Source organism: Saimiri boliviensis, chromosome 12 (assembly GCF_048565385.1).
Source record: "Saimiri boliviensis isolate mSaiBol1 chromosome 12, mSaiBol1.pri, whole genome shotgun sequence".
NCBI classification, from domain to species: Eukaryota; Metazoa; Chordata; class Mammalia; order Primates; family Cebidae; genus Saimiri; species Saimiri boliviensis.
The window spans coordinates 108,414,172-108,436,753 of NC_133460.1; positions in this window are offsets into that span (position 1 = coordinate 108,414,172).

Here is a 22,582-nt window from a genome sequence, read left to right on the forward strand (position 1 = left end):
TGTGTCCTGAGCACCTGGCCAGGGTCTGCACATAGTAGGTGCACGGCCACTGTGAAATTGAGCCAAGTCAGTCTCAGTGAGTTCGGGGCTGGGCTGAGACCACAGTGAAGGGCCCAGCTTCCTGGGCCTTTCCTGCAGCTGTGGTGGGACCTGTAAGCACATATCTGGGGTGAATGCCTTCCCAGAGTTCCCCATCAGGCTTTAGCAGTGGGGCTTCATACACGACACCAGAAAGGAGCCTCAGCCCTGGCCGGAGACATCCCTGAGCTGCCAGTCCAGCTCCAAGAGACGGACATCTCCATTTCTTCATCCACAGTAAATGTCCCCAGATTCCCGCCTGGCTCCCTCTCTGCAGCTGGGCCCATTGTAGACCGTGTCCCCAGTGCTCCACCAAAACTTAGTGTGGGCTCTGACCCATGGAAGGTCCTCGCAGGTGCAGGCAGGGGGAAGTGAAGTGCCCAAAATGGGGCTGAAAGTGATTGCTGAACATATCTCACACTGAAGGAGTTACCACTGCCAAAGAGTGGCTCACTGCCCCAGGGAGGGCATGGCCTCTCCCGTGCACAGGTGTTCTAAATGGCGGCACTCACTCAAGTGCGAATCAGTTACCTGAGCAGCACTGGTGCCAGAACTCCTCCAGCCCTGCCTCCTCCCCTCCTTCACTCTGTTGGAGAGGAACCTTTTAGCCCTATACCATGGCAAAGTGAGGCTGGGGGGCCCCACTCACATTAGCATGGGGCGATGGCTTGCCTGGAAACTACTCCTGTCCAAAGAACAAAAGTTGACCGAGCTAAGACACAAGGGTACCCACAGGCAGGATAAGAGTAGCCCAGGGTACAAGGGCAAGACGGAGCCAGACAGGGAAGGAGGAGGAGCTAGAGAGGGAGAAGGAGGGCCAGGGACTGGACCCGAGCGGCTCCAAAGGCTGCCCAGTAGCCACGGGCACTGGCAATACTTGGGCTCTGGTGTGTTTTCCACTGCGGGCAGCTCCTTGGCATTGGTCTATTTCCACACAGCCTTCCACGTCTTTTCAGGACATATCAGGACATACCACATATGATGTGATTTGAGGTCCCTGTATTCATTTGTTTTCACACTACTCTAAAGAACTGACCAAGACTGGGTAATTTAGAAGGGAAAGAAGTTTAATAGACTCACAGTTCCGCATGGCTGGGGAAGCCTCAGGAAACTTGCAATCATGGTGGAAGGCACCTCTTCCCGGGGCAGCAGGAGAGAGAAAGCGCCGAATGCAGAGGGAAGTCCCTCAGAAAACCATCAGATCTGATGAGAACTCACTCACTATCATGAGAACAGCACAGGGGAAACTGCCCCACCATCCAGTTACCTCCACCTGGTCCTGCCTTTGCCACATGGGAATTATCACAATTCAAGGTGGGATTTGGGTGGAGACAAAGAGCCTAACCATATCAGCCACCGCGCCCCCGCAGTCCGGAGTTCACGGGCTCCGTGGGGACTGGTACTTCTGTTTTCATCTCCCACCAGCCATTCTAATGCAACCCAGCTTTAAAAGTCCCTACACTGACAGTCAAGCAATGATTCAGCCCCAATTTTCTGACACAATCCCTATTTCCTAGAGCTTAGGAATGAAGGTAATTTGTACTAAAATGTGAATCATTCCATTTTTCCACCTGTTAAGTCCTTGCATGTAAATTCATTTACATATTTTAGAAATCTGTTGACCAATCTTATCCTCCAGTTTGGAATTTTGCAAAGTTCCATTACTGTACACTTGAATGTTGAGAAAAAGATCGAGAAGATCATCTTCCAAAGCATTTCCAAAATGCACCATTCTCCTGGCCTCTTCCAAATGAATCTGCACGGATCCGATTCATTTATTGCCTCTAACTCATGTCTTGCATAATGGCTTCACAGTCTAAGGACAAGAATTAGGCCTGAAGTTCTGATGCTTTACTAACCTCCGTGGCCTCCGTCTGGAGGCTCAGCAGTGCCTTGCTAGTCCTGGTCACATCTCTAGATATGTTACGATCATTCCCTCTAAGCAAAACCCCACATGAGAGCAAGGGCCAAGCCTGGGTTTCCTTAGCAATGTGCACCCCCTGCTGAGCACCGTGCCTGCACACAGTAGGCACTCAGCACTAAGGCCCTTTGGGACCCTGCCCAGGGCCTCCTGGATGCCCGCTGCTCACTCGCTGTGTGCCAGGGCAATGCCTCACTCCTGCCAATGCAGGAAGCCCTCAGAGAGAAACACACCTGGAAGCAGAATCCCACCACTCCTCATGAGGCAGCTCAGAGCACAGAACACCTCCACCATCATTGCCTCCAAAGCCCCTCAGCTGGCAGATGCCACCCAGAAGGACAATAGCCAGCAAATATCAGGTCACCAAAGGTGTCTGGACCGGTGCGGTTTCTCAGGCTTGCCCTGGGAGGATCCATCCATCCTCACTCGCAGTGTCTGGCTCAGAGGCCTCATCTGCCTGTTCCATGGATCAGGGGTCATCATATCCTGCAACCCATCTTCGTGGGTCATGGGCTATCTCTGAAACGTCCAGAGGTAAAAGAGCAACCCTAGCCCAAAGTGAAGGCAGGGCAGACCCTCGCTGAATCTAGATCCTTGGTCTTCATCTTCCTCCAAGCAGCTGAGCTCACTGCCCCCTCCAAGAAAGACAAGGACCTTGATCCTTCCTCCTGGCCCTAAAGCCACGACTCCAGACTGGGCCAGCCACACTCTTCCCACCCCAGGAAGGGCCTGGCCGGCCGGCCTGCCTACATCTCTCCAAATCTCTACAGACAGTTCCAAGCCAGGCTCCTGGCTTCCTCAGATCTGCTCCTGTAAGAGGCTTCCACTTTCCTGGAAAGCATTTGCCATTGTCAGGGATGCCCGCCGCAAGCCGATGCCCAGCCTGGACTTGCCGAGGGAGAGCTGCTCCTCACCCACGACACGTCCCGACTCCAATGTTCTCCTTAGAGTTCACCAAATGGAAACCCTAGTCTGCAGGTGGAAAAGCCTCTTAGGAGGTTAATAGCGAGTGGACAGAGCAATAAATGTCATGATTTAATTCTTCAAGGATGGCTAAAGAGGCTGCCGTTTACCAAAGTCTTCCCAGATAATTACTAACAGATAATTACAAAAACCTGCTGAATCAAGGCTGCCCCAGAAATGGCCACAGCCCCAATCCGCTTTGCCAAGCTAAACTAATGGGTTGATTCCACAGAGAAATTCCACACAGGTCACTTTCTGGGAAAGACACTAGGCAGGAATTTCTACTGCTCACTCTCTCGCTCTCTGTCTCTCTCTCTCTCTCTCTGTCTGTCTCTCTCTCTTCTCTCCTCTCTCCTCCTCCTTCCCTCAGGAAGGCCTGTTTCCATCATCCCTGGAATGTTCTCCCAGGTTGTGACCTGTCTCCCTGGAGAGGGACCACAGTCACTTGAGGCCAATTTCTCAAATAGCCTCCTTGCCTCCTCGATCTCTAGTTAGCACACACAGGGCAGTGGGACATTCACTGTAGAGGAACAGCTCTGGGTCAGGCTTTGGTGAAGGGGTTCAGAGGGACACCTGTGGCTTGAGTCTTCCCTTAGCTGTCTGGCAAACAAAAGGGCATCCTGAGGTTGGCGGGGAGGTGACCCATAGGGACCGCCTAAAGCCACCTGGACGGGAAGTTGGTCTCAGACCTTAAGAAAAGAAAGGAACAAGGTGCGTAACCCATACAGCATGTGCGCCGCCTCGGGCCCGTGCTGCTCTCCTGCTAAGAGGTCACTGGGTTTCCCACTCAAGGACCCCCTCCTTCTCCAAACACACGCACCCACAAAGAGAAATCCAACTCTCAGAGCACTGGCAAGTCTTACAGATTTCACTGAAATTTTCCTGGGAAGTAAAGGAAGAGATGACCCTGCACATCTCAATGCAAAATGTCTTTCAAATCCCTTGTTAACATCTCCGTGTATTCTCCCAGCTCTCCTCCTGCTGTAGCTGCCTCATCCCGGAGACACAGCTCTGCTACTCCTCCTTCTCAGTCTCTGCTGCTCCATGGGCTTAAGTGGATCACGGGCCTCACGGGCCTGTCCTGTGGGCCAGGCACAGGACAGGCACGTCTGTCACAATCTGAATCTGCAATTGATTCACTGCACCACCATGGCCTGGGGCTGTCTCTGCCCTGGGCCTGGGTACTCTCTGCAGATGAAGATGTTCTTTATGATCGTCCAGTCCACACCATCAATGCCACACTTGCAGGCCCTGCAGCACCCTTCAGAGTGGTCCTTCAGCTGCAAAATGGAGAGCTTCCTATGCCTAAGGCCTCCCATGCTGTAGCAGGCAGGCACAGGAGAAGGGTTCCCCTACACTGAGCCAAAAGTGGACCCTCGACCTTCGGAACCATCTAAGGCCCTTGGAGCCTACAGAACACAGTGTCTTCTTTTCCTCTAACAAGTCTTCAAACATCGAACATGCTTTTTGCATCCTTCACTGACTCAGCTTCTCTCCAGGCAGAAGGTGGGACCCTGTAGTCCTTCCTAACCTGCCAGGGTGCAGGTGCCCTCAACACCAGGGCCACCCTCACTGAGCAGTCACCAGTTTGGGCTGCCCTTCTCCAGAGGTGGTGCCAGGTGGTCTACTGGGATGGAGTGTAGTCTTGCCATGCAGAGGGCAGCAGGACAGCCCACCCACTTCCCCCACCTCCTGGGCCCTGCCCCTGCCCACTTCTCCCATAGGCGCTGTCCCGCCATGACAGTGAGGTCCCTGGCTCTCCAGGGCCTGTTCAGATGCAGCAACTGAGGCCTACTCAGATCAGTTAACAACAGTGGACTTTAACCAGGGGCGTGGGAACACATCAAGTGTGGAAAGTAGAAAAGTTCCTCTTTAAAGTTCCCTTTCTTGTTTTATTCTATGTCCTTGTACTTTAACCAAGCATGTCCCAGCTCTCCATTGCTTTTATCTATTCAGAAAAGTTTTAAGTTGTTAGCCAATCAGGTTTTAGTTTAGATTGTGAGGTCTGGCTCTGGCCAATGGAGATCAGACACAGCAGTAAGGATGACCCCAAATGCATAAGGGAGAAATATGTCTGTTTTCCTTTGTTTATTGCACTCTCGTGGCAAGATGGCTAGCGAGAGCACCCTTCCTGCGTCCAGGAAGTAAAAATTGTGTTGCTGAAAGACCCTTTGTCTCAGTGCTGATTTTTCTTTGCAGTACATCTGTTTCCAACATAGAGGAACCCAACAACTGAGGAAGTGTGGGTATGGGCAGTGGGTAGCAGACGCTGGCTAGAGAGAGCCACTGCCTTATCCAGTCCCACTCGCCCCACCCAAGGCTGTGCAGATCCCCGCCCCCTCTAGGGCCCTCCAGCTCTCATCCTCCATCCCTCCGGCAGATCTTCACCCCTGCTCCTGCCTCAAACACTCCTACATGCATGGCTGTCTCCATTCCAGTGCCACCATCCAACCAACCAATGTCTCTGATCCAATCCCAAATTCCTTGGAGATGAATCTGATTGGATCCCCCTAGATCAAGCCCTGTATCTCATCCCATCGGTGGTAGCCCAGGAAGGGCTGGTATCAGAGATGGTCCTGGGGCCCTCCCAGTGGAGGGTGTGGGTATGCAGACCCCCAGGCAAGTACTGTCTAGACTGCCAACTCGATCCCTCCACCTCCCCACCCACCCCTGCACTCACACAGTAGACCCCATACAGGGCTTGTCCCCTTCTTCTTGAATCCTCTCCTCCACCAGGATTGTCCCCCTCCCCAGCCAATTGATCTTGTTTTAATCCTAATTCTGCCTTCCAGTATAAACGCTCTCTCTCTCCATCCTGTGCTGTTCAAAAATCTGATGCCTGTGTCTGCTGGGTCCCTGGCTAAGCTAAAACCCACAGGCCCAGGCTGGACAAGGCCTTGGTGGGGCAATGGTGGTTTCCCACCCAGCGCTCCAGAACATGGCATCTGACCCACTGGACTGGGGACCTTGTTCCTGCCTCTGTTGCCCCCACCAGCCCTGCCCTTCCCACCACAGCCCTGCTCTCCACTACCCACCCCTGCCTGCCTCCCAGCCCCAGCACGGTGCCTAGAACATCCAGGCTCCCCAGTGGCTACCCCAGGCCTAGCTGCTTTCAGGTGGCTCTGCTCCACCCTCCCTCAGACCTGGGACACACCCCTGCCTTGGACCCTCCCTGGGGAACCTTCCTGGAAGACAGGAAAGGATATTCACTTCCACTCAAGTTATCCTGACATCAAACCCAGCTGCTCAGAAAGAGTTGGCTCCTTCAATTGGGAAGCAGTCCTATGTGACAGGCAGAATTAATGCCACTTCACGAGGCCTCCCGGAAACCAGGCCCACTGCCCACCAAGGGCCACAAGGAGTTCACAGGTCCTGAGAACACACATCCTCCACAGTGCAGCTTCCCGAGCCAGGAGCTTCACAGATGCACACTCCATTCACGCCACATAGGAGGAGGAATTCTCCCACCAGCCCGGCAGCCCCCAGGTTTCAGGAACCATTTCAGCCACCTTAGCAGGGCTCATTTTTAAGGTTTAGACTGACAGTTTCATGACTACACTTTTTAGAATTCTATTACTAATTCAACCTTTATGGGGGAAAAAAAGCCCAGCTTGATTTTCTAACTTAGTTTTTCAAGAAGCTGAGTAAGACTACCCTATCTGATGGCAATGAGCAAATCATTACTCAGCACCTTGAAAGAATGTTCCAGAGCTCCAGAGGACTTTCTGGCGAGGAGGATGTGCTGGGGAGCTGGACTCCTCTGATCACATTTTCCAGAAGTAACCCCTTGACCTTGGTCTGCTCAAGGTACCATGGAGTTGTGCAAGGGTAATGAAGGGACTGTGCTGGCAGCCATGCGGGACCCATGCCCTGGGATGGGAGGCTCAGGCCTCACTCCACACTCTCCTCTCTACCAGCTGGAGGCCCACCAACCTCACCGTGCCCTGGGGACAGACAAACCGCATGTGACAGACACCCCCAATGCCCCTCAAGGCACCCACCCCGACCCACCTCTGGCTCAGCATGTTGGTGGCAGGCGCTGGCTGACCTCACACTCCCTGGTCCTGAAAGCACCGGCCTCACACCGGCATCCTCCGTCTCCAGGCACCTGGGAGTCTGCCCAGGCCAAGCATGCACAGCTGGAAGTGTAGGGGTGAAGTCCCCGAAGGCAAACCTCTGGCCATGTGGGTCGTGAGCCAGTGGGTGAGCTGTCCTCTGCCCTTCCGCTGGGCAATTCTGTCCCTGCCCAGGGGGTCCCGATGGTGTCCAGCCCCAGGGCCCGCGGCAGCCCTTGTGTTCGCATTTCCTCCTTCCTATTCCTACTCTCCCCACTCCCACGCCTCCACCTTTTGGGATCTGCTCCAATAGGCCACCTGCACCCAAGTCTCAAGCCTGGCCTTCCAGAAACCCAAACCAAGTCGCCATCTCTCTGCACACCACAGGGCCACGGGGCCTCACGCCAGCCCTGCTGCTGAGTCCGCTCTCCGTAACAACCTGCGAGAGGAATCAAGGAAGCTTCTGTGTTGTGCCTGGGAGGGGGGTTCGTACAAGAGAGTCACACAGCAAAACTGTCCTATGAATAGGGTTTCCTGACATGCTGGCCTGTCTCTGCCAGCCCCAAGCTGTACCTCAGCCAGTGCACTCCCCTAGGCCAGCGACACTGAGCCCGTCCAGCTGTCAGAGCCACGGCACTGGCTGCCATCCACGCTGCAATCCACAGGCTACATAGGGAGGCCCAGAGAGGCCAGAGCTGGGCCTTGTCACTGGGCCACAGAGTTCCCTTACTGCAGTCACCGCCCAGACAGTCATTAGGCCCCTCTGAGGCCTACAAGTGGCCCTGCCAAGAAATGTGGGGGTCATGATTGCTTTTGACTCGGTATCTGACTCAGGACTTGGACACGGTTCTCTCTGAGGCTGGAGGTGGGGAAAGGAAGGTTCCCACAGGTCCACATCAGAGCCCGGGACACAGATGGGGGCACAGCCTAGAGCAGTACACCCTCCCAAACGCCTTCCAGAAGAGCCCATGGGAAAGAAAATTCAGTCCCTCTGGGGACCCAGGAATTTGGACACGTGTGTCCCTGAGCAGGAGGCAGGAGCAGCAGGAGGCCTGCACGGGAGGAAGGAGCCTGGCCAGAGGTCCTGAGCCAGGGAACCCCTGCAGGCTCTGCCCGGCAAGTCCTTTCTCCCTCCCAACGTGAAACGAGGGGTTTGGGCAAGACCCCCAGAGGTCAGCCCAGGTCTGACAACTGTTTCCAAAAACACACGCCCAGACACCAGGTCCAGGAGACAGCGATTGGATGAGCCGTTCCTTGGTCTAATACCCTCGAGAAGCCCTGCACACAGGAGGCCCCTCTTGAAGACTGACTTGGCTGAAGGCCCTGAGATGTCCTGCAGCACAGAGCCCTGTTTAACAAGTAGAGCCCAGACCCAAACTGTCCCTAACTTTTGTGACCACGAAAACCTTCCTTCCAAGGACATGCCCTATGTCTAAAGCACACACTGAGCACTGATGGCACAAGCCCCTCGACTGGCCGCTTCCAAGCTGCTCCGAAGAGTCTGTCTCCTTGGGACGAAGGGTCGAAAGCATCAGCATTGAAAAACAGGTGTCCCCAGATGCTGTGCCCAAGACAATGCTCTCAGAACACATAGGGAAACACCTGACGCCTTGAGGAGAAACTCGTTTCCACTGGCGACTTGTCTGCAGGCGGTCAGGGTGGAGGGGGAGCCTCAGCAGCTGGCCGGCCCTCAGCCTTCGAGTCCCTTCTCCCACCGGTGAAAGCAAGGGCTGGGGGAAGACCCCCAGAGGTCAGCCCAGCTCTGGCAATTGCTTCCCAAACCATGATGTCATACTGAGTAAATGCAATCCTGACCCCCACATTACCTGGCAGGGCCATTAGCCTCAGCTTGTCCCTGAGAGGCCGGCCCCTCGGCTGCTTCTTGGAGCCTCTCCTGAGCCAGGCAGGAACCCAAGTTTGCCTCCTGTGAACATAGCACACTTCTTCTTGTGATAATAATCCAATCAACAAACTGCCTTACCCAGGTTGGGCATGATCCCCTCACCCTAAAACCACCTGCAAGCAGCGCTGCCCACCTGGCTCCTCCTCCCAGACGCACTACCCCACCCAGCCCCCGAGCCCCCCAGCCTCACCTTCCCTGGCTGCCCCAGGAAATCCTCCTCAGCCTTCCAGGCTGACCTCACTCACCCCTCCGCACACCGCCCTCAGTCTTCCCATCTCTGGCAACCGGCTCCACCCCCAGGTTCTCATGGTGCCTCCTTTTCACTCCTATTAGAGATTTTGCAGCTGCCACCAGATGCCCGAGGGTGCCAAGCTCTGTGCTGGGAATGTTCCCTTCATCTAAAGCTCAACCATCAAAAACATAATTAGCAAAATAATGTCCCAAGAAAGTGGCAGGGCTGGGACCCACACCCAGCCTGCCCAGCCCCCTGCTTCCCTAGGGCATCACGAGTGGGACCATTAGCATGCGGTCTAACACCATGCTTTTGTCTACAGGAAGAGAATCCTGCATTAGCTCTACCTGCCCACAACAAGGCCACCCCTCCCTGGCTCATCCTCCCCTGCAGCATTTCATCTTCAGTCACCGCCCTCCCCACCCCTTCCCTACCATGAATTCAGCCATCAAAGAGGCAAGTGTTCATCCTGCATCCCAGGTGCTATTAGCTCTTCCCAGGCCCTCTCCAAATGAGCCTCAGGATTCCTTCCCAAGGAAACACAAAGTCCCCCTCCTGGGGCTGGGATCTTCCCACAAAGGACAATACCCTACCCCCAAAGTAGACAGGCTCCAGGCCAGGCTGTCACTATAGAATCCCCCAGCGTGTGCCTCCCGAAGCCCAGAGGGGTTCCAGAGCCTGGATGGTTATAAACATTCCCATAAATCATAGATTTCAGCAGGAGGGCATCAGCTCCAGAGGCACGCGGCTGCACAGCCCCTGCCCCACAGGCCACCTTCCATGCAGGAGGCTGCTCTGATGCAAGGTCATCCATGCAGCTACTGGGAATGGAGCAGGGCAGCAGCAGGAGCCATGGCGGGCCTTGAGCCCAAGTGACCTCTAAGGTCCTTTCCAAGGCTGATGCACAATCACTCTGAACACCTCAGAAGAAGAGTCCATTAGCTCCAACACATGGTGGCGCAGACTTCTGTTCCCACCTGACATGGCTTGGCTCCGTGTCCCCACCCAAATCTCACCTTGAATTGTAATAATCCCCACGTGTCTTGGGAGGGACCCTGTGGAAGGTCATTGACTCATGGGGGCAGGTCTTTCCCATGCTGTTCTTGTGGTAGTGAAAAAGTCTCATGAGATCTGGCGGTTTATAAAGGAGAGTTCCCCTGTACATGCCCTCTTGCCTGCCATCATGTAAGACGTGACTTTGCTCTGCCTTCATCTCCTGCCATGATTGTGAGGCCTTCCCAGCCATGTGAAACTCCAAGTCCAATAAACCTCTTTCCTTTATAAATTACCCAATCTCAGGTATGTCTTTATTAGCAGCATGAGAACAGACTAATACACTGACCTTCCATCTCAGATGGTGTGAGCAGACCCAACCTACAAGCTACAAATAGAAATGCCAAAAAAAGTTGATGGGCATCTCCACCATGGAGAGTGCACCTCTACTCCCGACACACCAGCCTGCCCATCTTCCTCCGTGAGTGGCTCCTGGGTGGCCCATGTGGCCCTATTTTTGTTTTTGGAAGCACAGGCTTTGACCATGGGTGATGGTGAGTAAGTGCAACTCCAGGCACTTCCTGCCTTGTCTTTGAGTGACTGGCTGGTTAATTTGTCCCTGCCAGGCCACTCTTTAAGGATGGGATAAAGTATGTCTACAGAGTCCTTGCTGGGAAAGATCTAGGTGGGTATGGGAGAGAGCTAACATAGCAGCCACACCTATCAGGAGCATTCTCCAAGGCCTAGAAGAAGAACATGTGCATCCTGATGAATGGGGAGGGGTTCATCCAGGGATTGCTGTTTACTAGCCACACCTGAAATTCAGTGTATCAACTAGGAATGCATTTAGCTGCAAGTAACAGAAAATCCAACCAACAGTGGCTTAAAGAAATAGGGATTTATTTTCTTACATTAAGGAGAAACCTGAAAGGAGGTGTCCCTGACACGTGTCTCATGGTTCAACAATCACGACTTCTAGCCTCCTCCTAACGTTCACAACATGGCCATCATAGGTCCAAGAACCAAGGACACATTCAAAGCAAGAAGAAGAGAAGGGAGCAACAAGCTGGCCCGAGTTTGCAAGGAGGCTGGGAGAATATTGAGATTCTTCATCCTCTGTGGCAGAAACAGGCAAGCCTATGGGGTTGGGACTGGGTGTCACACCAGCCACAAACACAATGGGAGGTTCCTAGACCCATGAAAGGCTTTGAAATCAGAGCAGGTACAGCAAGGATGCCCCCTGAGCACAGGCACAATGCATCGGGGGAAGGAGGAGGCCTGCAACTGAAGTAAGTCCACAATGCCTGAAAAGGCTATTTTGGATGTGGTTGGGTCAGGAGGTGTGGCCAAAGGACAGCAACCAAGAAAGCAGGGAGGACCCTGAAGGTTGGGTGACAGTTGGTTGAAGGACACAGCACTGTCCCTTGCAGAGAAGATGGTTGTGGGGAAGGGAAAGGATCAACTCTCTCTTCTGGGGCCATGCTGTGGTCCTGGAGGCCAGAGATGGAAGAGACTCTGGTTGTTTCACCCCATCTCTCAGTCCAGCACAGCTGTGAGCAAACCCCGCTATCCAGAGCAACTCCAGTCTCCCTGGGTATGTGGTGTTCCTCAGAAGAGCCATGACAGGATCTGGGGAACCCTCAGCACTCCTTACCACACCTCCAAGGCAGTTCCATGGCCCAGGGGGCTTATCTCCACTGCCTGCCCCCTCTCCTGAGGTTTGCAAGAACTTTTACCCCACCCTACCCACCCCTTACTTCCCTCTCTTCTTCCCATTCCTCTCTCCTTTCCTTCTTCACAATCAAAATCTATCTTCAAACACCCAAGGGACAATTGCTCAGAAGATAGTAGAGATATATTAGAGATGAGACAGCAAACTAAATATGCATGCCTACTTTTGTTCCTTCTTTAAAGGCATAAACCTTGAAAAATAAAAGAGAAATGGGAAAAAAACAGCCACAAAATTTTGGAAGCTGGGAAGCAGATGGATGAATAGTTGGTAACTGGGTCAATCCAAAAGGTCTGAACTCTAAGACCCCTGAGGAAAAAAAAAAAAAAGGAAGAACTCAGTTTACATCCCACAACACTCAGAAGGCTCACAAATTGGTGACAACAGTGGCCTATGAAAAATAGAAAGACAGGGCTAAAACTGAAGGATTTGTGAAAAGCCCATTTAAAGGGCTGTTAGCTGCCCTCCTCCCCAACTCCACATATCGTAGCTACTGCCCTTCCCTCTGGCTGGAAGGTCATTCTTTGGAGGGAGGTAAACTTGGGGTCTCTGCAGTGAGGAGTGCCAGTCACAGGCCTGGAATGAACTAGGCATACTTCATGCTAAGACAGCCCCCTACACACCCTCTTCTTTGTCTCAGAATATTGAGAGGAGATCCAGCCTCCAAGCAGGAGATTAGAAGGTCTCTATGTTAGAAATTTGATGGGTCCAAAAACTCAGACCTAAAGATTCCAACATCTGCAGTTTTCTAAGGAAATGGCCCAACCAGATCCATCAACAGTGAAGTCAACAGTGGGCAGGCCACACCCAGGTACCCAGAGCTTCCGGTCAGCGTTTTAGTCCCCAACTCTTAACCCTGAGCTGATGGCCAAAGGTTGCCAGACATCAGAATAAAATCTCTAACAAGGAATACCAACAAACAAACAAACAAACAAAAAGGAAAAGCAACTTGGCGACATTAGAGACTAAGCAAGGAGAAAAAAAATTCTAAACTATCATTATTATCACTAGTAAATTAAGAGAAGGTATTTCATTCCATAAGACAGGAACAGAGCACCATTTAGAAATGAAAACTAGAACATTTGGAAAACAAAGCATAGTGAGAGTGCTTGGAATTCAGAAACAGAATAGCAGGCCAGGCACAGTTGCTCATACCTGTAATCCCAGTGCTTTGGGAGGTGGATAGATCACTTGAGGCCAGGAGTTCAAGACCAGCCTGGGCAACGTGGTGTGGCCATGTCTCTACAAAAACACAAAAATAAGCCAGGCATGGTGGTACATGACGGTAGTCTCAACTACCTGGGAGGCTGAGGCATGAGAACCAGAGAGGTGGCGGTTGCAGTGAGCCAAGATCACGCCACTGCACTCCAGCCTGGGTGGCAGAGTGAGACTCTGTCTCAACAAACAAAAAAATGAAAAAGAAAAGAAAGTGAAAAGGTCACTCAGGAAGTTGAGGGTAAAAACAAAACAACAACAACAACAAAAAAAAAAAAAAAGAAAAAAACAGAAGAAAAGAGATTAGAAATGGTTGGAAAGGTCCAACATCAAAACAATAGGAGCCCCAGAAAGAGAGAACAGAGGAGGCCCTGGAGGAAATCATCTAACCCAATAAATGAAGGGCCTTTCCCAGAGCAGAAGGATACAAGCTTCCAGAATGAAAGGGCACATGGAGATTATAGCCTGAAGGACAAAATTAGAGCCACACCAAAGTGCAGGCCAGAATAGCAGGCCAGGCACAGTAGCTCGTACCTGTAATCCCAGTGCTCTGGGAGGTGGATAGATCACTTGAGGCCAGGAGTACACCAAAGTGCACCTCTGTCATATTTCAGAACAGTGAGGATGCTGAAAGCTTCTGGAGGTCGGACAGGAAACAGCATACAGAGGATCAGGAATCAGAACAACTTCTTTCACATAGATGAATTCACATTTTCTAAAGTTTTATGTAAGTGGAATCTACATTATGTGCTCTTTTTTTGTCTGGCTTCCTTCACTTAGCATAATCACTTTAAGATTCATCCATGTGATCACACATATCAACAGTTCATTCATTTTTGTAACTAAGTAGTATTCCATTGTATGGATATACTATAATTTGTTTACCCACTCATCTGTTAATGGAAATTTTGGTTGTATGCAGCTATTGACTATTGCTCCAAATATTTCCCACTAGTCTCCTATGGACATATGTTTTCATTTATCATGGGTACATACCTAGAAATGGAACAGCTCAATCATAAAGTAGCTGTGTTGAACGTTTCAAGAGACTGCCATACTGTTTCCCAAAGCAGTTGGGCCATTTTACATTTCATCAGCAGCGTACAAGAGCTCTGAGTCTTTCAATTCTCACCGACATTTCATACAGTGAGTCTGGGAGTGTTATCTTATTCTTGTCTTAGTTTACATTTCACTAATAATGAATGATGTTGAACATCTTTTCATGTGCTTATTTGCCATCCACATATATTCTTTGGTAAAGTGTCTATTTAAAACAATCTTTGTTCACTTTTAAATTAGATTTTATTACTGAGCTTTTAGAATTATTCATATATTCTAAATACAAGTAATTTATCAAATACATGGTTGAAAATACGATTCTCCAATTCATGGCTTGTTTTCTCATTCCCTTAGCATCTCCGGAAGAGCAAAGGTTCTTCCATTTGAACTTTAAATTATCAGTGTTTTAATTTTATGGACTGTGATTTTGGTGTCATATCTAAGACATCTTTCCCTAACCCAAAATTGCAAAAAATGTCCTCCTATGTTTTTTTTTTTTTTTTTTTTTGAGACGGGGTTTCGCTCTTGTTACCCAGGCTGGAGTGCAATGGCGCGATCTCGGCTCACCGCAACCTCCGCCTCCTGGGTTCAGGCAATTCTCCTGCCTCAGCCTCCTGAGTAGCTGGGACTAGAGGCACGCGCCACCATGCCCAGCTAATTTTTTTTTTTTTTTGTATTTTGACGGGGTTTCACCATGTTGACCAGGATGGTCTCAATCTCTTGACCTTGTGATCCACCCACCTCGGCCTCCCAAAGTGCTGGGATTACAGGCGTAAGCCACTGCGCCCGGCCTGTTTTTTTAGAAGTTTTGTAATTATAGGTTATTCACTTGGTCCATGGTCCATTTTAATGCTCTATATAGTATAAGAAATAGATTATGTTCCCCTTTTTCTCCATATGGATTTCCAGTTGTTCCATCACCCTTTGTTGAAAAGACTACCTTTTCTACACTGAATTGCCTTTTCATCTTTATTGAAAGTCAATTGACAATACATGTATGGATATATGTATGGGCCAATTTCTGAGATCTCTATTCTTTTCCATTGACATTTATGTCTATTTTATTCCAATATTTCAGATTTCTATTGCTTTATGATAAAGCTTAAAATCTGAAAGCATAGTTTTCCAAATGTTTTTTTTTTTAAATTGTTTTAGCTATTCTAGATATTCTGCATTTCTACCTGATTTCTAAATAAGAGTCAACATATTGATTTCCATGGAAATGTCACTGCAATTTTGATTGAGATGGAGTTCAATCTATAGATCAATTTGGAGAGAACTGACATTTCAATAATATTGAGTTTTTTAAATTCACCAGAGTGATATAGCTCTCCATTTATTCTCCATTTATTCAGGTCATTTAGAATTTCTCTCTGCAGTGATTTACAGATTTCTGTATACTGGTCTTTCATATCTTTTGTAAAATTTACTCCTGCAATAAGAATATGCCCCTCAAACATGCCTACATCCCGGCTCATGGCCTGGCATCACTGTGACCCCTGCTTCCAAAGTTGTATCTCCATCTCTCTGAGTCTGACCCCCCACCCCCAACCTTCAACTCACCTGGTTCCTCCCAGTAATAATCCAGAATAACCTCCCCATTGCAACATCCTTAATCACATCTTCCAGGGCCTTTCCCCCTGTGATGTACCGTATTTACAGATTCTGATGATGCAGTCCTGCACACCTTTGTGGTCATATTCCTCCTATCACAGGAGTAAATCTTACAAAAGATATGAAAACTTACACTAAAAACTGTCCATCGCCAGGCGCAGTGGCTCATGCCTGTAATCCCGGCACTTAGGGAAGTGGAACCGGGCTGATCACAAGGTCAGGAGCTCAAGACCAGCCTGACCAACACGGTGAAACCCCGTCTCTACTAAAAATACAAAACTTAACTGGGCATGGTTGCGTGTGCCTGTAATCCTAGCTACTCATTAGTCTGAGGCAAGAGAATCGCTTGAACCTGAGAGGCAGAGGTTGCAGTGAGCTGAGATAGTGCTATTGCACTCCAGCCTGGGCAACAGAGCAAGACTCTATCTCAAAAAAAAAAAAAACCGTAAATCATTGCCCAGAGAAATTCTAAATGACCTAAATAAGTGAAGGGCTATATCACGCTGGTAGAATGAAAAACTCAAAGTTGTTGAAATATCAGTTCATTTTTACCCTATTGTAAATGGAAATATTTATAACTTTGATTTTCATTTGTTCATGTCTGGCATATGGAAATAAAATTTATTTCTATATATTGATCTTATATGCTGTAACCTGGCTAAGCTCAACTATTAGTTCTAGTAGCTTTTTTGGAAATACAATAAGATTTTCTGCAGATACAAGCATACCGTTTAGGAGCAAACACAGTTTAACTTCTTCCTTTCTGAATAGGATGCCTTTTATTCTTTGTCTTGCCTTATTGCACTGGCTAGAACTATTTACCTGAATCTAACACCAAATGGAAGCGGTGAAAGTGGACATCCTCACCTTATGTTGAACTTAGGAGGAAAGCACCTGTCTCTCACCACTGAGTAGGAATAATGTTGGCTGCAGGTTTTCTATAGATGACTCTCTCAGGTTGAAGAAATTCTCTTCTTTTCATAAGTATCTGAGAGTTGTAATCAGGAATAGATATAGAATCTTGAATTATGCTTTTTATTATTCCATTAAGATGGCCATATGTTATATTTAACCAATGAACAGAGTAAATTACAAATATAGGTTTTCAATTTTTAAAAAACTTTGCCCTGCTACCTGGGAGGTTGAGGTGGGAAAATCACCTGAGCCTGGGAAGTTGAGGCTGCATTGAGCTGTGATTGCACCAGTACACTCCAGCCTGGCAACAGAGTAAAACCCTGTCTAAAAAAAAAAAAAAAATTAAACTTCCTAGAAAAATCTTGCAATCCTGTCTTTCCAATATATCATTGAGATTATTTCTTTTAATCGTTGACAAATTTTGCATAAACGAGGAATGTTGGTCTGTAGTTTTCTTTTCCTACAATATCTTGGCTGGATTTGACATGAGGCAATACTCGCCTCATAGAATGAGTGGGAAAGTCTGCCCCCTTCTTCAGTTTTCTGTAAGAGTTTGTGTAGACCTGGTTTCCTGTTGTCCTTAAACACTTGGTGTGGTTTATTTGCTGTGATTATTGGTCTGGGTTCTTCCCTCTGGGCCAGACGTGGACGCCCCCATACATTTGCTTTTCCAGCTCTCCTGGCACAGACTTTGTCACCTCCAGCTCACAGCCCCCAGTCTTGCTCAAGTCCTACAAGTTGAGACTCCACATGGAGGATGTGCAATGGTAGAGGGCAGCCCTCAAATGTGGCAGGCCCAGTCTATAAAGAGAAAAGTCCCAAACACTTGGGACTGTTTAGAAAAGCTGGATGCTGAAACAGGCATCACAAGAACTCACTCTCTTTTAATAGTTTGGTCTAGCTGGAAAAGGCAGGTGCCCCTTCCTGCCAGGCCAGTGCCGGGGACCACTCAACTGTTCTTGTGGGCTGGTGGAATTTGGAGTCTTAGAATTTAGGCTGAAATAAGTATCTACTGCTTCATATAAAAAGAGGATACTTAAAATACCCTGTGTTGCCTCTTGGCCTGAAAAAGAACTCAAGTCCCAGTCAATGGCTTCTGTCACGTGGCCAAATCCATGACAATTTAAGAGGATAAAACTTTTCACTCCCTGGCATATAGTAGGTGTTCAATAACTTTGTTAAATAAACTGGGGAACAGATAAATGAAAAAATTAACAGAAGGATCACCTCCAAGATGTCCCATCCGTAGAGGAGGGGGAATCCATGAACTTTCCAAGGGGAGGCATGAATGGGCCCAGGAAGTCTGCCACACCCACACTCAACCACCCCAAAACAACGTATAAGATCTGTGTGGCTATCTGGATGTGTGCAGTTTTTAAATTTGCAGTGGAGTTCAGAAAAAGCTAAGACTTGCATCCTTAGGGCCTTCAGATGTGCTCATAAATAAAGAATATAAACAATATTAATTTGCTTCCCGTGGCCAAGTTTCCAGTTTACAAGGAATGCGGCAAGGATCAGACTCTCAGGATAGCCTTGGTGTCTACATAAGAGGTCTCCCAATCTCAGAGCCCCATGGCAGAGCCTCATTTGCCATGTCTCCAAGTGCACGATTAGCCTCCCCAGGCAGCCAGCCCTAATGAAGCAAACCAATTATGGATCCATCAGAGGCTTACAGAGGGCCATTAGTCTTCACCACAGCCTGGCCAGTGAGAGGACACCAGGGGGAGGCGTGGAGCTCTTCTGGGGAAGGGCCTGAGCCTGAAGCTGGTCATTCATTCCCTTCAGCCCACTCGATGCAGGGTCTCATCTTCCTGGAGGAGTGGAGTGGGGTCAGGGGAGACATACCGAGTGTTTCTCTGTGGATGTCAGAGCAGAGAAATGGGAGGAGAGTGGGAAAGAGGTACACAGCTAGGCCTCCTGTCACTCTGCTCATCATGAAAGGGGACAGTATATTTCTGGAAGGCCATGAACTTTCTTCATTTCTATCAAATTCCAAAATTAATGAGACTGCAAGAAAGTACCCTGGGCTCTAAAAGAAATTTAAAATGCAGACACATCAATCCAACTTGAAGAACCAAACTGTGTTCTCTTATAATTAAAATTAAGGCTATAGACCATGGAGGCGGATAAATGGCTCTCTGGGATGTGCTCAGACGCCCTGGAGTCCATTAGAGAGAAAAGGTGCCTGGCCTGACCACCTCACCCCTAACAAGCCAGCCAGAACCTCAGTGAAGACGGCAGGACACATGCTCCAAGATAATTCACTAGAAACAGGCCTTGGCACTGGGGTCATGTTCACACTCCCTAGACAGACTTCTCTGGAGACAGAGGCTGTTTGGAACAAGAGGTCCAGGCAGTGGGGCCTGGCTGTCAGCAGTATGCCCTCCTGAAAATTCATCCATTAACACTCCCCTCTGCTGGAGAGGTGGGTGGAAATTAGAGTAAACTTCCAGGAAGGCACAATGGAAATATACATTAAAAAGAATGTGTACATCCTTTGTGTAGTTAATCAATTGCTGTGTCACAAATCACCCTAAAACTTAGAGAATTAAAACAACAAACATCATCTCACACCTTCTGTGGGCCCTAAATCCAGATGCAGATTGGAGGAGTACCTCCCCCTCAAAGTCCCTCACAATTGCTCAGCAGGGCTGCAGTCTCACCTGAAGGCCCGACTGTGGGTGAATCCTTTTCTAAGCTCACTCACATGGTGGAAGAATTCATTTCCTTGTGCAACTTTTGACTCAGGGCCTATGTTTACCCAGGCTGTTGGCCAGACCTCCTTCAGTTCCTTGCCACGTGGACCTCACCATGGGGCAGCTCACAACATGGCAGTCAACTCTTCCCAAGTCAAACAGGCAAGAGAGCGTGAGCATGATGCAAGCCTGGTTTTTGTATCCTAATCTTGAAAGTGACATTCCATCACTTTTGTCTCGTTCTGTTCATTAGAAGCAAGTCACTAGATCCCAGCCCATACTCAAGGGGAAGGAATTACACAGCCCAGGAATACCATCAGGTGGGGGTTACTGGGGCCCAATTTGCAGTTACCTCCATGGCCTGTAGCCCCTAAGCCCACTTATTGGAAGGGACCCTAAAAGAACCAAACAAGGGCAAAGATGTACAGTGAACACTGCTGCTTAAGACTGTGTACAGTTGAAACCCATCTGGGCTGGACGATTCAATTACAACATATCCACATGACAAAATATCAGACAGGTACAAAACCATGGCATGGAAGAATATTTAGAACATGAGAAAACACTTGTGATATACTGTTAAGTTTAAAGAGGAGAACACAAAACCATACACAATATGATTCTGATATTCAGACGTGGCGAGAAAATAATACAAGCAGAAACTACTACGTTTTAACATTTCTGAGCATCTCTAAGTAACAGGACTCTGCATGATTTTCATTTTCTTGTTTGCACTTCCTTGTGTTTTTAGAATCTTCTATAATAACCATGTATTACTTTCACAATCAGAAAAGAGACTCTTTGGGGAAGATTTACATTCCCTGAATGGTGATATTGTTAAGCTTCCTCCGCACACCTAAGTGGCAGAACAGGGTGAAAGATGGAGCAAAAGCCAGGCCCCTAGGTCTGCAGGGCAGCTAAACAGCGCCCCCTGGAGACTGAGGGAGAGACGATCAGGCCTCACCTCTCACCGAGAAGACACAGCCCTGTCTGTGAATCACAAGGACGCAGCTTGGCAAACAGACACACCCTGGGTTAACCTAGAATAGGGTGCCCCGTCTCTGGACAGACACAGCCCCAATCCAGGATGCACCGCCGGCCAGCACAGCAGGGGCCAGACTTCAGCCTCACCTACCTCCTCAGCCAGGGGCCCTGTTCTTGCCTCACCAGTCCTTACCTACCTTGAGAGACCCCCAGCTAGATGGGCCTCGGATCCCAAATGTGATCCAAGGGGCAAAACCTGAGTCCTGGGCATCAGGAGCTCACACATCTCTCCCCATGGCTCACCGGTCCCCACTCCTGCCCCACAGGCAGCCGTTAGAAATGGCATCCTTCATAGAAAAGAAGCAAGAAAACAAAGGGCCAGAGCATGCAGACCAGTCTCTAAGCCGGGCTCCAGGGCACTCTGCACTCCGAGCTGGACTCGTGCCTGTGTCTGACCTCAGATGACAATCCTCACTTGCATGTCCTGCTCGTCACCCAAGCATGTGCCCGGCTCTGCCTGCAGGACTTCCCTGACTCTGCGTCGGACCTGCACGACCTCTCCTATTTCTTACTTCCTCCATGCAGAGTACAAGTTGCAATTGAGCAGGCTGCTCAGCCATTCCGACTGTCTGCATGTCCCGAGTGTTCGTGAGCCCCTCTGTGCCAGGTGCAAGGTGAGCTTTTTACGCTTGTTATTTCAGGTTCATCCTCAGGGGTCATTATTAGCCCTAATTTGTCAAGGAGAAACCTGAGCCTCAGGAAAGGCAGTAAATGTTCTGAGGCCACACGGCCAGGAAGGGCAGGGCTGGGCTGGGGATTGAATCTCGTCTGACTTGTCCCCGATACCTCATCATGTTTGTTCCACAGGAAAAAGAGGAAAAACGGAAATACGGCTGTATGTTAGAAAACCCACGGGTTTTATTTCACTTGTGAATGACATGTATTAATTCAAAAGCAAGCTCAAGTGGATGGAAAATCCCAGCTTGCTGTGTTTCCAGCGACTGGGAGAACTGAGGAGACTAACCTGACCACCGAGTCATGGGGACCTGAGACTGGTCCTGCCACAGCCAGCAACAAGCTACTGGCCAAGAACCTTCTGAGGCTCCAGGCCAGGCGACCCGGATTCTTAGGTTAGGGATACAGAAAAGGTCACCCCAACAGAGGGTATGGCTTTTGGGACACATGGCAGCGTCGGTAAGGCCAGGCCACTCCCCTGGCCATTCCATCCTCACCCCATCTACAGGAAGAGCTGCCAACCCTCCTGGAATGCAGACCCAGTGGCTGAGGTGCCCATGGCCTGCCCGAGGCAGAGAGGCAGCATCCCTCCCTGCAGGCCCTGGCGGGGGCCCCGAAAGAAAGGGAGACCCTGCCATTTCATTGAGTCAATGAAAAATGTCCGGTGACCCAGCATGGCAAGAGGAGGTCATGTACCTTTTATACAGCCTTAGAGATGATCTACCAACTGGCACCACCATCTTGGCCTCCCAGCATGCACTGGGCCGGGAAATGGCCCTGGGCACAGCCTGGGTGCCCTGAGGGGGGAAATGGGGAGGGAGGGAGGAGAGGTGGATTGTGAAGTACAGGCCATGTCAGGTGTTTCTGCCCGTGTTATCCCATTGACCTACCCGCAACCGTGGGCATTCCCGTTCTCCGCATTTTCTAGAAGAGGAAACTGTGACCCTCAGACAGGATGAGGCCTTCCCAAGACCACACAGCCAGTGGGAACTGGGCCTAAATACAGGGCCCTGAAGGGACGCTCCTTTCCCAGCAAGCCCATCGCTCTCTTCTGAAGGAAGATTTCCAAATTCCCTCAGGGACGATCTTCAAATATGCTGAGCCTGCTCTTGAAAGGCACTGCTCAGGCCTCACTCACCCACCCCAACACCCCCATGGGTCCTGCTTCTCCTAACCTATTTCCTGATGGTGGGGCCTATGCAGGGTCAGTGACTCCAGAAAAGTCCACAGCAGCTGCCCCCCAAGAGGACTTGGCTTACAGGTGCCAGGTGCAGGCAAAGGCACGGGCAATGGCTTCCAGCCAAGGATGATTGCATTAGGCCTGTCTTGCATTGCTATAAGGAAATACTCAAGACTGGGTCATTTAGAACAGGAGGTGTAATTGGCTCATGGTTCTGCAGGCTGTACAGGAAGCCTAGCAGCGTCTGCTTCCGGAGAGGCCTCAGGGAGCTTCTAATCATGGCTGAAAGCAAAGGAGGAGGAGGAGGCAC